General features: G+C 42.0%; 1 long non-coding RNA gene across 1 annotated transcript in view; it reads left to right on the forward strand.

Moving 5' to 3' along the window:
* The first annotated feature begins 348 nt into the window (after nucleotides 1-348).
* The window catches only part of LOC117875413, a 38,259-nt gene continuing 21,146 nt past the window's right edge, over nucleotides 349-17,461 (forward strand). Inside the window, exon 1 of the long non-coding RNA XR_004645269.1 lies at nucleotides 349-535. This is a non-coding gene — a long non-coding RNA (uncharacterized LOC117875413). The remainder of the gene's footprint in view (nucleotides 536-17,461) is intronic.

The raw sequence follows: 17,461 nt of genomic DNA on the forward strand, positions 1-17,461 counted from the left end.
GGTTTTGATCAGGACAGAAAAAGGCCCACAAACACAGAAGGTGAAAAGAACTCTGGCAGGATAAAAAGGGACTCTTTCTCAAAAGGGGCTGTAGTCATTTGTGCCTACGTTACATCACAGGATGGGAGGGTTTTAAGTAAGATAGATGTATGCAAATGGTTAATTTGAAAATCCTTTTTCTCTGCAAGCTTTTTTTTCCCTACTGCTAAAATAAACAATACTTTGGTTTAAAAAGGCAGTGTGATCCCTGGATACTTCTGGTCACAGAGCCCGGAAGGGAAGAACTACAGGTGCCAGAACTCAGTCAGACCTCGTGCAGGGTGAGAATGGTTGATGCGCAGGGTAGGGCTAAGTGTGTGTGAATTTCAGACTTTCACCCAGGAGAAGTAAAGGCACTCAGCCTAACACCTGAGGGGGTGTGCTCAGAGAGATGGGAAAGGAGACAGAGGAGCAGCTAGCCCTGTAACCATGACGGTGTTGATGACACAGTCTTCTGTAGCAGAAGAAATATAATCCTGAACTCTGATCTTGGCTGGTAAGTAAGCAGGAAACTGATTTTTCGGTGGTGGTTTTGTACATTTCAGGCATACTTATCTATAGTCTCAATAATTTGGGATTTTAAACTGGTTTGACTTTATTTATAATAAGGAATTCAGTGCACCGTTTCAAATAGAAAGGCTTTTAGATTCCTATGTATGAGACAAATTTAAGTATTCAAAAAGAAAGAGGGCAGGACTGGCTGTTTTAAAACCAAGCTCTCCTAACCATTGCAAGTGATCGTGTCAATTATTTCAAAAGTCTGGTAACAGTGAAGTAATGAAAAGGAGATTTGATTGCTGAGGCAAATGTAATTTACACAGCATTAAGTTCTGTCCAGAGTTGCATTCTAAGTCAGTAGATTGCATTCTTATTGTGGTTTCCATTGCTTTGCTACAGAGACATGCAGCCTTATTACTATTCAGGTCAAGTAGTCGGGGTACAATAATATACCACCTACTGCTCCCTGACAGCTATAATTTCCATCCAGATTAGAACAAAATGTCTGCATACAGAAGCATATAATTACTCTGGCTATTGATTATTAGTTGTTTAGAATATAGACAGTGAAAAATAGTGGTGGAGTTTGTATGTCTCCTATTCATTGCAACAGGTTTGGGAACTTGACCTCCCCTCCAGAAGACAACAAAGTTTGTCCCGTAGACTGAACAGTTCACAGTTCCTTTTAAATGACCCTGCTGCAGAGGGAGTTTCTCTCTCTCTCTCTCTCTCTCTTAATATTCTGAATCTGTGTTATCTTTCTTGGAAGAAGCTAATAGCAGGGTTAGGGCTCGTAGGATTTAGTGTCGCTAGATAAGTCATGTTTTATCTGTATATAATATATTCCATTTAGGCCTTGTCTGCAGTAATTCTCTCGCCACTGGTCTAGTACAGATGAAGCTCAACCAACGATAACTGAGCAAGTACTCAGGTAGAGGAAGGGTGACTTTATGAACATGCCGTCTAGAGCCCCTTTAGAGCAGTGCTTCCACTGTTACTAGATAAATGGCGAGAACAAAAGGTTCTGTAAGTGCAGCCTAAATGCTATAGGCCTAAAGAAGAAGGTTTTAGTAGAAGAGATCAGTAGGGCTGATAACTGAATTCTGCTTTTCAGAGTTTTATGTGCTTTGATCCTCACTCTGTTTCTGAAAACAAACTCCTCTTAATTCTGCGCTCACAGAACATTCCTCGTCTCCTGAACTTTTCAACAGTGTAAGTGGCTGCAGAGGACTGGTAGATTTGAAGTTGTTTTCTTTCTGTTCCAAAGATATGCTAGGGGAAAAAAAATCCCATGTTACTTTAAGCTTCTTAAGCTCAGCTCCTGACTATGGTCCTCAGCATTGTCTTGCGCACACCTTACAGGTACCCGTCCATCTATATTGTCTAACCTGTTAGCTCTCCTTAGAAATCCTTTACCACTTCCATGAGAGACTCTGTGAATTTACCCAAACAGTGTAAGAGCTCAAGGACTCTATTAAACAACATTTATTAGAAATAGCGAGAAAAATCACATTAACATAAAATAAATGGTCTGAAATCGTAACTAGTCTTTAATGGGGGGAGAGCTATTATGGCTAGGCATAGTCTGTGAAATTACACTGTAAAAGAAAATGCATCTGTCTCTTTTTGGTTTCAGTCACCCAACCTTTCAAGCCTTCTCTATGCCAGAGAAATGAACCAGTGGAGAAGCGCTGGCATACATACCAATGGGTCTACATGAGCCACTCTATTTTGGGTATAGGTTGTCTGCAGTTTTGCCATGCATCCAAGTTAGTGTTGAATGACACATGTCAGTTGAACTAAGGTCTGCATACACATCCCACAGTTCCTGAAAGCAGGGACATATTTAAACCGTAAAATAAACAAATAACATAGGCCCTGTCTACAGTAAGGAAATAGGCACCGGTGTAACTACACCAATGTAGTTACAATGGATCTGATTCCTAATGTAGACACACTGCACTGGCACAAAGCAGGGTTTACACCAGTGTTTCTTAATTTGGTAACATGCCAAAATAAACTGTGCCAATGCAGTATCTGCATTACAGGATTGCCTGGCCCCTGCCCCAAAGAGTTAAAAATCTAATTTCAGACACAATAAGTGAATGTAGCAAATCATAGGAAGGAAGTATAGGGAGGAAAGCAAGGGTAGTAGTAATAGGAACATGTGGTCGCATTGCCCTGTTCTCTGCATGACTTGATGGTTCTAGATCGGTGAAAAGGGTTTTTGTTTGTTAGCTTGCTTTTAAAATATAAGTAATTAAATAGCAGCAATCCCCGTAGTCCTCTCTGTAGCTGTTATCAGTTTCTAATTTTTTTTATAAGCATCATGGTTGTTGAGGAGGGACTGAAGGAGTGGCTTTATGGACTAGTTCCCTTTGCATCTTCCGCTGAAGAATTTTGGCCACTGTCAAAGGGAAGGGACTCGCCTAGATGGACCACTGGTCTATTTTGATATGGCAAGTTAGTCTCTGCCAGAATATTGCTGCATGTTGTGGCATTTGATAGGGTGAGATATAGAAAAGGACCAATAGAGGGGGCTATTTCTGAGTCTAAGTTTGAGTCCACCCCAATCCAAGTAAAATCTTCATTATGGCTATTCATCGTTTATGTGCAGCATAACATTACCATAAAAACCACCTCTGATGCTAAATAAGGTCAGAGATCAAGCAAAATTTTAGTATTTGCATTTACTCATTTATGTGAAGCATGTTAGTGTCACAGGAAAATACATCAATTACGTTGAAAAGTCTTCTTGTATATCCAAGTCCCCCATCTCATTTAGATAAATGACGGTTGAGTGTAGCAATAATTTAAGGCAATTGTAACCAAAAGTCCTGCTAAATATGATTTGTTTGCAGTGGGATGGTTGCAACAAAATAAGCACGTCGTTTATGACTAAAAAGATAGGATGAATGCAGCTTTTAAATCTCTGACCGAGGTACAGTTCGCTGTACTCTTCAGAAGTTCTCTAGCTAGTCACTGCTGCTCAGATTGTTGTCCAGTTTTTGTTTTTTGTCCTGGGCAGCTTCTTCTGAAGGGTTTTAAAGCAATTGTTTTCCCTTAGAGAAAACATTAGGGTAAGAGCTGCTAAAATTTATGCCAGTGGCTTTTGGAATTCATGCATTAGTATGTCGACCTAGGCCCCATGTAAATGTACAGAATTAGGGTGCAGTGTTTCTGTGTCATCTGAAAACAGACATATGCTAGATCATAAATTGGATCGAAAACCTTCTTTACAGGAAATAAGAGGCTTGGGTTATCTGGCTTCTTCTGTTTAAAATTTCATTTAATGGCCATAAAAGGTAGGAGCTTGGAGTAAATCTTTAAACTCTAGATTAGTGATTTCTGAGGTGATCAGTTGTCTCCTAAAACAATGCGGCAAAAACATTTGTTGGTTTCTAAGAGGGCTATATCATATTTTTGAATGTTTATTGCTGGAAATAGAAGGAAAACTGTAATCTTATTGCCAAGAATTACAGTACTCCAATTATTTCACACATAGTAGAGTTAATTTATCGAATTCACCTCTGCATGAGGTGGTCAAGTCAAATAATGTGACTGAGCTTTGAAAGGGAGTTGATAATTTTTATGACCACTAACGTTTGCAGTTCTGTATGCTAACCTAAGGTTAGTTAGATCTCCTTGTAAAAGGTTTTAACCGATCGCTTGCAGGGGTTAGAAATGAATTTTCCCTCCTATGTACAACTCAGTCCAAGTGCTTATGTGCATGATGTAGAATGGGGTTGAGGAGATTTTACCTACTTTTGAAACATCGCACATTGGTCTCTACCAGAGGTCAAATAGGGCTGTATGGATCATGGTGTGATCCGTTGTGGACAAGTCCTATGTTTCTTTTCACAAGACGAAGCGGCATTATCCAAATTTGAATGTATTTATTATAATAAGATATTGTAGCAGCACTTGTGCTAATAAGTAGCATGACCTTTGTCAGTTGTATCAATCTAGCTACATCAAAATAAGGGAGGAACCTTCCAGGTCTGCATTTCTACTAAAAACACTCACTGTGTCGTGTTCTCTCTCTTATTCTTCTTCTTCTTCCCCGCCCCCCTTCCTCCCCCACCCCCCCCGTGATAGATTTTACTGAATCCAGACCAGATAGCTGTATCCTCCACATAGACCTAAACAGAAATAACTCAAAACAATCTTTCACACCCTGGGTGAGAAGAAGGCATTTCTAGGCAAGCCAAATGAATAGAAGATTCTTATGAAGGACACTGGGGGAAATGTGCCTTGTGGTGGTGGTTGCTAATTTAGAGGCAAAGCACAGACTTAAACTTTGATTTAAATCCAGAACTATGTGCTGAATGCCCCCTCCACCCACCCACACTCTCAGCACATTAACATACTTTAACCAAGAATTTTTCATTTCCTACTCCTCTCTTTTTTAAAATCCGCTGGTCTTTCCTGGTTTGTTAAAATCATCCCAGAATGCATCACGGTGACATCCCTGATCGGATTGGTATCAGAGTATGCATTCTGGGATGTTTGTCGTGAACTGGAAAGTTCAGAAGTTTTCACAGAGGGATGAGAAATAGGATTTCCAGTTTGTAGGGATGTTTTATGAAGCAGACGCTCGTGTGGGGTTGTCATTTCTAAAGTAAGATATGAGAAGGTGACCTGACCCAGACAGAAGGGAGACGTCCCAGGGTTAATATATCACATGGTGAATTGAATGTGAAGTGCTGCTGTCAGGTTGGTGTGTATTTATGAGCCATACATGTACGTCTTGTTTCAGTAACTGTTTTTAGCCAAGGAAGCCGGCATGAAAAAGCATGGTGTCCTCAAAGCAGCTCAGGTCCGTGGGTTTGGTTGAGCTAGCACTTCTAGGATTGGGGGCAGGGTCTCTGATCTGGAACTTGATTTCCCTCCCGCTACGCTGCCAGTTGTCCTTTGTTGTGAGGCCACCCCTTGTTCCAGACTTCTGCCTGAGGTGGCTTATTGCGAGAGTGACATATCGTTAGCGAGGGATGGATTGTTCAGTGTTGACACTGGTCAGCAAAAATGAGTTATCGTTCAGCCTACGGAGACTTTTATACAATTCATAATGCATCCGAGATCAAAACGGTGGCGTTCGCTGTTAAGGAAGACACTTAAATTGGGAAATAAGATCCATGTGTAGCATGAGAGACACACACATCCACGTGTGTTTGTTTCACACAGTTTAGCAGCCATTCACACAGAGGGACTCTGCTTAACATTTCTCTGTGTTCTGGGTCGATCCGAAAGCACCACAGCTGAAAGCGGGGTGGGGAAGAGGATTTTATTTCAGCAGGGATGGAAAGAGAGTGTTTGGACAGGAGCTCTGAGCCTGATTCTCCACTGCCTTGCACCTGGTGTAGTAATTTCCATCGGCTATCAAATGTTTTTTTGCATCACTCCCACTCTGCACAGGTGTAATGGCAACACATGGTGGAAGGCAGTGGAGAATCAGGCCCACTGGTTGATTTTAATTTTTATGTCTAAAGACTCAGGGCCTGATTCTCATTTACTCTGTGGCCACTTTATGCTGTTGTGGTTGCATAAAGGGGCCTTAAATTGGGTATCAATATCATTTATTCCCAATTCAAAGCCCCTTTCAGCTGCCGAGTGGCATGAGTGTGAATGAGACTCAGACTCTCCATTTTCTTGTACTTTCTTGCACAATTGAATTTCCTGTTGTTTATGATCTACTGAAGAATGACACCAATCAGATATACTAGCCTTTAACCAAACACTGTAGCATTTTGCTCACTGGGACACCTGTTACAGAGTGAACAGAGAATAAAAAGGTAAGGGTAAAGCATCACTCTGTTCTTTTACTGTGATAATTTTAGTTTAGTTTTAGTTTTTAATATTTTAATGTAGTCTGTCCGCAGTGCTATAAATGTGCACTGGGCTTAACGGACAGTGAGCAGGGATCATTCCTCTTAAAAACTTCTTACTGCTAAATATACGATAGAATATTTTGTAAAAGTAGTGAAAGCTTAAATAATGAGACCTCACTATGAGGAGACATCACCTTCCGTGTTTGCAAATGATAAGGGGTGGTGATTAGCAAAGAATGAGCGTGTAGGACAAACTACAGTAATTGATGGGACAGAAGGTGGATACGGTGATTGAGAGCTTTTCTTCCATTTTCAGAGAAGCTTTCTCAGATATTGTTCATCTATGGAGGCCTCTAAGAATGAACATAGATTGCCTTTTAGCAACCCGTAATGTGCTTTCTTTACCCAGGAGGAGTATGTGATATTGATACTAAGTTGGTCCCAAGAGAACAATGTAGACACATTGTGGACAGCTCCATAGTTAAGGCTGCATTGAGTTTCTCAGTTAAAGTGCAACTTGAATTCCTTTGTTAAGGATGAAAAAACATGTTCAGTCACCAAAATTATGCTGCTTACTCCTAACGCCCAGGCTTTTCCGTAAAGTTAGAAGTAAATTGGTTCAGTTGTAGAGGAGTAAAAAACTTTTCCTTTTGGAAATTTCAAGGATGGCAGCTCCTGGATTTTTTTTTCTCTCTCTCTCAAATAGAAATGGCTTTTTCACTCTTGAATCTTCAGCAAGATGGAAATGGAAACAAAATCTCATACACTGACTATTTAAAATTCAAAATAAACTGACATTGAGACAATAAATGTCATTTTTAGTGAATACTTTTCAGAGAATAACTTTAAAGCAGTGAAAGGTTGTAAAACACCTCATGTTTTGTTAAGCAGACTTTTCCATGTTCACTAAGAGAATGTTATGCATGTTAGAACTTCTCCGCTCCAGACCTCAGTATTTTACCAATTATAGTGCAAACTGCTCTAATGGCAGAGACAGAAGATGGTTAGAAGTCAGTGTATAGGTTAAAAACACATTTTAGTTTTCAGAGCTCTTGACTTGTTCATCTGAGACAACCCCTAAAGCCAAGTAAAGCGTAGTGTTTTATCAGATGATAATATGGAGGTCTGTAAAATATATGCTAGGGCAATTAGAACATGAAGGTCACAGAACTATCACCCAACCCATTCCAGTAGCTGATTTAAAAAGTAAAATTAATTTAAAAAAATAAGTCTTTGATGTAACATAAATGGTAAACGCACAATTCTCCCTGCTTTGAAACAAAATGAATGCAGCAATGCTTTTGCAGACTAGCTTACCATTCTGACACGTTACAGCTCTGTTGTAGTTATGCATCATTACCCTGGGCTGTTCTGACATTCTCTATCTCAGCGCACGACCATCAAACAGTTTTAACAATTGGAATCAGTTGTTATGGCATCTGCTAGCACGGTTATGGTTAAGGTTCTGTCAGGATTTCCTTTGGGGCTAGAGAGCTCTGCTGCAAGAAGGGGTGCTTGTTGTCTCAGTTGCCAATGGATTGAGGGGCTGGCAGGCCTACCCCTGGTTAGCAGGATTGCTATTGATCCAAAGGATTGTCCTACAACTGTCAGGGACCCCCAAAAGTTTGTGGCATGTAGCATCAGCTCTTTTCCTGCTCCTAACCATTCATCATAGGAATACCAACATGCCTCCCTTGCAGTTAGCTGTTCAATGAGACAGGGTGAACTGTTGCCTGATTGCATGCAATTCTACCCTTTAACCACACAGCGAAATGTCTATTCTCTGGTTTGCTAACCTGGATCCATTTTTAGAACGTGCTGTGGATAAATGTGTCCTAGCAGGAGTTTGCCTCCGAGGCAGGCTCCTCCTCCCGCTCCTACCAGTGTGCTGTTTAGTTTTCAGAAGCACTGACAGTTTTTTTTTTTTTTTTTTTTTAAGAGCTGGTTTCAGGTGGCGCCTTTTGTAGCTCTACAGAGGAAAGAGGATATTGTCAAAAACCAAATGAATGAGAGGCTTGCTGTTGCTGGAAGGCAGGGGAAAAGGGCTCTTCACTGAAAGAGAATCATGCTTTTATTTCTCAAGTGCTCCGTTCGCCCCTCCTGCAAAGGCCCTCAGAGTGCAGTACAACAGCACTTCTAAAGACCTGCTCAAATATTAGCAAAACCCACATTCACTCACACTAGAACAAATCCGAGGAACTTTGAAACGGGAAAGGGGAATAGCACGGGTCCAAAAATGACTTTCTAATAGTCCTTCATAAGCAAAAATCCTGGGGGAGAAAACAAATTAAGAATTTTTTAAGAATGGGGGAGATGAACTTGAGGCAAATTTTATTGGTGTGAGACCCGCACTCTAGGACCTGCTGTAGCAGTGGCACATATGCCTGCCAATCTAAAGTGTTAATAGCAGATTCCTAAAATGTGGATGGGTTAGGATAAGGTGGGGTCCCTATAACATAGGCAGGGCCTCAAGTCTACAGTTAAGCACACTTGAAAAACCAGCAGGTCCAAGCTATAGTCAATCTATTACTTAAAGCTTTATAGTTAGCCAACATTAAGAACCTAGGGCAAGCATAATATGCTCAGAGGTGCTCATGGCAGTCAGCAAAAGGGCTGCATTCTCTAGAACAAGCTGCAGTTAATGGTGAGGGGTTATTAAAAGGGAGTTAAAAAATTGAAGCCTGGTGGTCCACTGTGTTGCTCTTGCAAGGTTGCTGCAGGCAAAACAATGCTACAGCCTTTGTAAATGGTATTGCAAAGATCTGATCTGCGATGTGGCTTCCCATAGAAGGATATGGTCAAAAATAGCACCCGGATTCTTCACCTGCCTTCCTACCTCTCAGTAAGCAGAAACATGAAGGACCAAGGATGGGCAAGGTATTAGTCTTAAATGCTCAGCATCCATATTGCAAAACGCACAAATGTAAATCAGCATTATACTTCCAGTGTCAGCACACACAAATCGAAGTGTGCGTGTGTGAGAGACTGAAACTCTGTCCTTATCTCCCCCAGTACAGGCTCTGGGATGCCCCCTATATTTATACATTGCAGCATATGGGGTACGAAAAATCATAGACTAACTGAGATCTGTTATAATGGACTCTATCCACGGCTTACTTTACCTAGGCAGCACAAAGTTTCAGCCAACACAGACTTTTCTGGTGGAATTTGCGGGTTGAAGTGTGATGTGAATATATTAACACACAAAGCATTGTGGACTCCATAGTTAGCATCTGAAAGCACTCTGCAAATACTATACACATAGTGCTACTCAAGTGCAACCACCTTTGGTTTGAAGCCAGGCATACTGCACGCTGAGCAACACACAGAGAGAGAATTTTGTCTAAAGAAATCAGGGCAGAGCTTTGCTCTGCCAGAAGAGTGACCGTTCAAGAATGGCGCAAGTTAGAGCATCTCTTAAGACATTCTAACAGTGCACAGGAAGAATAGCATGCACAGAGCCGCATCAGGATCAGTGCAGTGCAAAGGAGAGCTTTGAGCCCCTTTGCCCTCCCCCTCTTGACTTGTGCTCCAAAGCCAGATTCTCCATTACATTATATCTTCTTTGCACCACTCAGACAGCACAAAGGGGATGGATCTGGGTGTAGCTGGTCAGCAGGAAATTTTCCTGGCAGACAGGAAGTCCTCCAGACACAAATCATAGGCAGCTCCTGCACCGACTGCTTCTGCTCCCCACAGTGTAGGGGATGCTCCAGGGGGAGCCAGAGGGCAGGGTGCAGATAGCGTAGACCTTATGTTAGTGGCATAAGTTAGAGCAGCCCCAAGTCTCATCTGACTGATGCTGGGAGCGTGCTGGTGAAGGATCAGGGAACTGTGAGGTCGCCCTGCCCATCAAGTGTGGAACAGAGCTCAGACCCGGAGGAGAATTGAATCCTGTATATTTTGCCCACACCCATGGCCCAATTATATTATCAGGATTCAAAGATGCCGTTCCAGATAGACAAGGCGATTTCAACCAGATGCTCAGACCAGTAAGATATCCCATCTGGCTATACAGTAAACTCATTTATTTTATTTTATTTTAGCTTAAAGGAAAAGCCCTCTAAATATTGAGTGACGGTTGTTTAAATATGTCTCTCTTCTTGGAATCATTTGCCCACTAAAACAGTGTATTGTCACTCATGAGCCAAGGTTTGTTTCCGCAGATCAGCGGGATGCCTTTTCTGCTTTCTTTGCTGTTCCCTGATAATGGATGTGCTAAGAATCCCTGTAGCCCACCTGTGTTGGAAAGCATCAGATCATCTAAGAACTATGCCATTTCAACTCTTTGAAGGGACTGCTTTGCTAGTCCGCTTTCTCTTGCTGTATCTGTCTGCTCTGCTTCAGCCCCAGGAAGCAGTCCAGTGTTACAGAGGCGGCTGCTGTTTAAGAGGAAAAAACAGCCTCGTTTGCAGATCTCCTCTTGTTTCTCCCTTCAGTCTGCTGCTGCTGCAAGAATTCCCTCTTCCTGAGACTTTATTGTGTTCTTCTACAGGACATACCTAACAAACATAACTCTAGTGTGGGGCCCTATTTTCTTGCCTCCTTCTTTTGATATCCACTCTTTGTCAAGCTGTATAATAATATTTATTTGACTTACAAAAATACCCACTAAGATCGGGGCCTCATTGTACTAGGTGCTATATGGACATTCAAAGGTCTTGAGAACATGACCTATGAAGGAAGGCTGAAAGAATTGGGTTTGTTTAGTTTGGAAAAGAGAAGACTGAGAGGGGACATGATAGCAGTTTTCAGGTATTTAAAAGGGTGTCATAAGGAGGAGGGAGAAAACTTGTTCACCTTAGCCTCTAAGGATAGAACCAGAAGCAATGGGTTTAAACTGCAGCAAGGGAGGTCTAGGTTGGACATTAGGAAAAAGTTCCTAACTGTCAGGGTGGTTAAACACTGGAATAAATTGCCTAGGGAGGTTGTGGAATCTCCATCTCTGGAGATATTTAAGAGTAGGTTAGATAAATGTCTATCCGGGATGGTCTAGACAGTATTTGGTCCTGCCATGCGGGCAGGGGACTGGACTCGATGACCTCTTGAGGTCCCTTCCAGTCCTAGAATCTATGAATCTATATAGTAACATTCTTGGTCCCCCCAAAAAAATCTCATTTAGATTGTAATTATATTGTGGCTCTAGCAAAGAATTGCAAAACATCTGTCCTAACAAAAGCTATAGGTGTCTTGTATTGGACATTAACTAGTATATGAGAATACATAAACATATAGTGTGTGTATGCATATACCGTATATAGTGTATGTACATGGGAAAGTGTAACCCCTCCCCCTAGGCCAAAGTTGGGTGCTGCATCGGAGTTCTAGCTCTGTGCCTGGGAACATGATCCAGATGGTCGGCATGTCAGCGAGTTCTGTGGTGCTTGGGGCAGATGGAATAGTTGGAGATTTTAGCTCAAAGCCTGTAACAAGCTCTACTGAACGTGTGCACATGGCAATTTTCAGAGGCTTGTTACTCAGTCAAATGTGGCTGGATTTCCATGGGCGGTGGCATATGGCATTTCTCTGCCCCCTAGACTAAGGTCCTGCCAAATTTAAAGTTCCAGCTCCAAATCCTGGAAGAGTTAGAGCCGTTCAAAGAAAAGGTTGGGGATGCGGGGAATTGGTATCAGCTAATAGGCCAGTTTTTCCTAGAAATGGCTGAACCATTTTTGCAGAAATTTTCAAAAACAGTTTCTGCCTGAGGCAGAGAGCATACATGGGAAAAGTTTAGCCCAAATGGCTAGTTTGGCAAAGTTATAAGCAATCAAAAAAGGGACTTCTAGCGGCAAGGGTTAGGTAACATTAACTATAGGTCTTGCTGACAGTTCCATCTTTAATTCTATTACAACAGCACTCAGAAGCTTTATTAAAGTCGGGGCTTTGTTGGATGCTGTCCTAACAAAGGTAGACATGCTCCCTGCGTTAAAGGGCGTACATCAAAGATGACAAGTAATGGGAAACATGGGAAGGGGGAAGCAATCAAATATTTAGAATGTCTGTATACAAGTGAGATAGGTTAGTCGGTCAGTTACATAAATGCTATTGAGTTTGCCAATTGCCCTTCAGCCTAGCCACTGTGTATTGGCTGATTTCTTAGAGGTGTGGAAGCAGAAGTGGGGCCTTGAAGAGCGAGTTGAAGAAGGAGGGGTGAGCGAGCTTGTAAGTAGCTAGTGAATAACCATTTCAGTAATCTCAGGGAATGTCAAATTTGACTTATTTCACAGGTTGTCATATTTAATGTAAGCCGCTGTTGAGTGACTTCAGTTCTATTCCCAGCTCCCACATGTGTAAACATGTCACTACAAAATGTAGAACAATTTGAAAGGTTTCTTATTAAAGCAATCATTGGGGAGTTAATTAACATTTCAGTGTTTGGGCTCATCCCATTTAAATTGGCCTGAGTGTTAGGCTAAGGCCTACTGGTCCAGCTCCTAATGGAGAGGTGCCAGTTTGCATCACTGAGGATCTGGCATTTATTATTTCTCCCCTGCTAAATTGTACGTGGGATTGTGATGGGGTGTATAAACCCCACACCAGGTAGGAAGCAGTTTGAGGCTCAGGCAGCACCTGCAAAGCATGCCAGTCTTGGAGGAGGAGCTTAGAAAGGGAGAAGCCCAGTTCAGAGGGGCCCAGACTCATTCCCACTAGCTACTAGGAGGGAGACACCAGTAAGAGAAGGCTAGCTTGCTAGCCCAGGACTAACTGGGGGAAAGGAGCCCAGTTGCAGGAGCAGTGAACTGAGGTCCTACAGCCGGCCCAAGGTATAAGGCCACCTCCATGGAGCGGAGCTGGGAGACTCCTTCCTTAAGGGAGATACTGAGAGTATGTCTACCTGCAAAAAACCCTCCAATCCGTGGCAGCACATCTTAGAGCTCAACTCAACCATCTCCAGCTTGCCGGCTTGTGCTACAGGGCTAAAAATGGCAATATAAACATTCCCGCTTGGGCTCTGAAACCCGGCAGCGGGGGAGGATCTCAACATCCATCCTGCTATTTTTTAGCCGCCTGGTGATCCTGGGTCAGTTGATCCAGGCTTTGAGACGAGCTGCTGCATTTGGTGGTGGTGGTTTTGTGGCGTAGACGTATCTGCGAGACGACCTGAACTACAACCCCAGCTCCACAAGGAGAACTGGAGGGGTGGGTGTGGGGACAAGGAGGACTAGTTGAAATACAGCCCAGCTACGGCTGGAGAAGCTGGGAGCAGCTTTGCAGAAGTGCTTCAGTAACGAGCTGGGAAGAGGATGCAGGGAGCCACAAGCCCATGGTAGGAATAGTGGCATTCACAGTGCTGGGGAAGATGCTGACAAGCAGGGAAAGGCAGGAGCAGCCCAAAGAAGCTATGGGGGAATTGCTTAGCTGCCTAAAACAGGGTCCCTAGGCTGGAACGCAGAGGAGAGGATGGGCCTGGGACGCTGGAGCTGTCAGCCAGCGGGACCCTGCAAGAGCCCAGCAACAGGTGACAGCTTTGGGTGAGGGGGCTGCCTCGGGTGAGCTGCTGGGGGGTGTCTTGTTTTCTCTTTGGGAAATATGGTCACCCTGCAGCTTCCAGCTGCTGTGGACAGAGGGGGAACCCCACAACTCCAAGCTACCACGGCAGCAGAGGAAACCATGGAGCTGTGGCAGCAAAAGTCACAGACAGGTCACAGCTTCCTTGAATTTTTGTTTACTGCCCATGACCTGTCTGTGACTTTTACTAAAAATAACCATGACAAAATCTTAATCTTAATTTTTATTAGGGCTGTCAATTAATCGCAGTTAACTCATGCAGTTAACTCAAAAAAATTAATCGCACTTATAACAATATTATACTATTGAAATTTATTAAATATTTTTGGATGTTTTCTACATTTTCAATATTGATTTCAATTACAACACAGAATACCAAGTGCACAGTGCTCGCTTTATACACCTCTACCGTGATATAACGTGACCCGATATAACACAAATTCGGATATAACGCGGTAAAGCAGTGCACTGGGGGGGCAGGGCTGCGTGCACCGGCGGATCAAAGCAAGTTCGATATAACGCGGTTTCACCTATAACTTAGTAAGATTTTTTGGCTCCCGAGGACAGCGTTATATTGGGGTAGAGGTGTATTATTATTTTTATTATAAATATTTGCACTGTAAAAATGATAAACAAAAGAAATAGTATTTTTCAATTCACCTCCTATAAGTACTGTAGTGCAGTCTTTGTCGTGCAATTTACAAATGTAGATTTTTTTTGTTACATAACTGCACTCAAAAACAAAACAGTGTACACTCAGTCTTACTACTTATTCTGCCAATCGCTAAGACAAATAAGTTTGCTTCCTGCTTCTTATTTACAATGTCATCTGAAAGTGAGGACAGGCGTTCGCATGACACTTTTATAGCCGGCGTTGCAAGGTATTTACATGCCAGATATGCTAAACATTCGTATGCCCCTTCCATTTTTTGGCCACAGTTCCAGAGGACAGGCTTCCATGCTAATGATGCTTGTTAAAAAAGTAATGCATCGATTAAATCTGTGACTGTACTCCTTTGGGGAGAGGGGGGAATTGTATGTCTCTTGTTCTGTTTTACCCGCATTCTGCATATATTTCATGTTATAGCAGCTCGGATGATGACCCAGCACATGTTCATTTTAAGAACACTTTCACAGCAGATTTGACAAAACACAAAGAAGGTACTGATATGAAATTTCTAAAAATAGCTACAGCACTCAACCTAAGGTTTAAGAATCTGAAGTGCCATCCAAAATCTGAGGGGAACGAGGTGTGGAGCGTGTTTTCAGAAGTCTTAAAAGAGCAACACTCTGATGCGGAAACTACAGAACCCAAAGCACCAAAAAGGAAAATCAACCTTCTGCTGGTGGCATCTGAATCAGATGAAGAAAATGAACAAGCGTCGGTCCGCACTGCTTTGGATCGTTGTCAAGCAGAACCCATCATCAGCATGACACACGTCCTCTGGAATGGTGGTTGAAGCATGAAGGGACGGATGAATCTCTAGCGCATCTGGCACGTAAATATCTTCCAATGCCAGCTACAACAGTGCCATGCGAACGCCTGTTCTCACTTTTAGGTGACCTTGTAAACAAGAAGTGGGCAGCATTATTTCCTGCAAATTGTAACCAAACTTGTTTGTCTGAGTGATTGGCTGACCAAGAAGTAGGACTGAGTGAACTTGTAGGCTCTAAAGTTTTACATTGTTTTATTTTTGAATGCAGGTTTTTTGTACGTAATTCTACTTTTGTAAGTTCAACTTTCATGATAAAGAGTGCACTACAGTACTTGTATGCGATGAATTGAAAAATATTTTTTGTTTTTTTACGGTGCAAATATTTGTAATCAAAAATAAATATAAAGTGAGCACTGTACACTTTGTATTTTGTGTTGTAATTGAAATTAACGTTTTTGAAAATGTAGTAAATATTCAAAAATATTTAAAATAAATGGTATTATATTGTTGTTTAACAGCACGATTAATCACAATTACTTTTTTTAATTGCTTCACGCCCTAATTGTTGTCGTCGTCATCAATAATCACCACCAAGGGTTAGGAAGAATTTAACTTTTTTCTTTAGAAGTGAGGCCTGGAAGGGACAGGATACAAGGAAGAGGATGCACGGAGACGTGTGGTCAGGGAGCCAGGATTTCCAGAGCTCTGTTCCTGGCTGTAAAACCAATTGTGTCCGTTGTCTTTAGCTAGTCTTTTAGGCCCTCTTGTCTCTCCGTTTACAAAATGAGAGTTTTTACCTATGGCACAGAGGAGTTGTGTGACGATTAGTTAATATTTACACAATGCTTCTTATCGTCAAAGGTTTTTTTACATGTGCTAAGTACTATTTCGTAACTACTTTTATTTTTGACAGCAGAGGGTTATTAGCCCGCTCCCCACCAGGAGAGCCGGTAGGAGCCAGACAGGCAGACTACCCTGCAACCTCTGGCATGGGTGACCTTACCAGGAGTTATGCTCTTGCCAGCATAGCTCTTAGGGTCATGGTCTGCCACAAGCCCTTCCTGCCACGTCACCACACAGTCCATGGGGACAGACGTCATTGTGGAAATTTACACTGCTGCTCAGTTCAACAGATTCAGTCCAGCTCAACTCAATTCAAACAGACCTTGAAGAGAGATGATAATGCAAAGTGGCCAAACCCACAGGAAATCTACTACGCTGATGAATTTGCTCTCTCTTAAATCCATAACTAAAATTGGTATGTGGAATATGTGGACATAGTATGAACCCGGTAAAACAATCCAAGTAAGAAAAGAAATGAACAGAGATAAACTAGATGTACTAGGCCTAAGTGAAATGAGAGGTATCTTGAGGATACATAACTTTGTCAGCTGGACATATCCTACTGTATTCTGGGCTACTGAATATTAGTGACGTACAGGGAGATGACATTGGTCTGATACTATTAAGGAGGGCAGTCAATAGCCTGACAAAATTGGCACCAGTTTCTAAAAGGAATATAATGGTATGATTTACCTCAAAATTCCAGAAAATGTCAAATTTTCAATGTTATGCTCCAACAAATCAAGACAGCCGAGAAGAAAAACACAACTTCTACAAGCAGCTACAGAATATAAAAGACAAGGTCCCAAAAAGAGTTGTCTTCCTAGTAATTGGAGATATGAATGTTAAAATAGGGAGCAACTGGTAGGGAAGTAATTATGGGGAAATTATTGAAATATTTGTTGTGGTGTTTTTTTTGGCATAAACAATTTGGTCATTAGAGTAACTATCTTCTTCCACCATACTACTCATATGATAACTTGGAGGAGGTCACCAGATCACAGAACAGGAAACCAAATTAATCACATTGCGGTTTGGAGCAAACGGAGAAAAACTTTGGAAGATGTATGTAGCAGGAACAGATGTGGGAATGGAGCATTCACTACTGGTAGCTATATTGAGAATAAAAAGAACAACAAAGGAGTGATCTGAACAACAGAGATGCTCTCATTATAACATCACTAAGTGAAAACAGATGACAGCACAACAAGAGTTTAGAATTGTGCTAGCAAATAGATACCAGGTGCTTGAAGATGATGAAACAGTAGAAGGCAAAAGGAAACTTTTCCCTAAAACTTGTGGAAAAAG

The sequence above is a fragment of the Trachemys scripta genome, chromosome 3, assembly GCF_013100865.1.
Source record: "Trachemys scripta elegans isolate TJP31775 chromosome 3, CAS_Tse_1.0, whole genome shotgun sequence".
In the NCBI taxonomy this organism is placed as follows: domain Eukaryota; kingdom Metazoa; phylum Chordata; order Testudines; family Emydidae; genus Trachemys; species Trachemys scripta.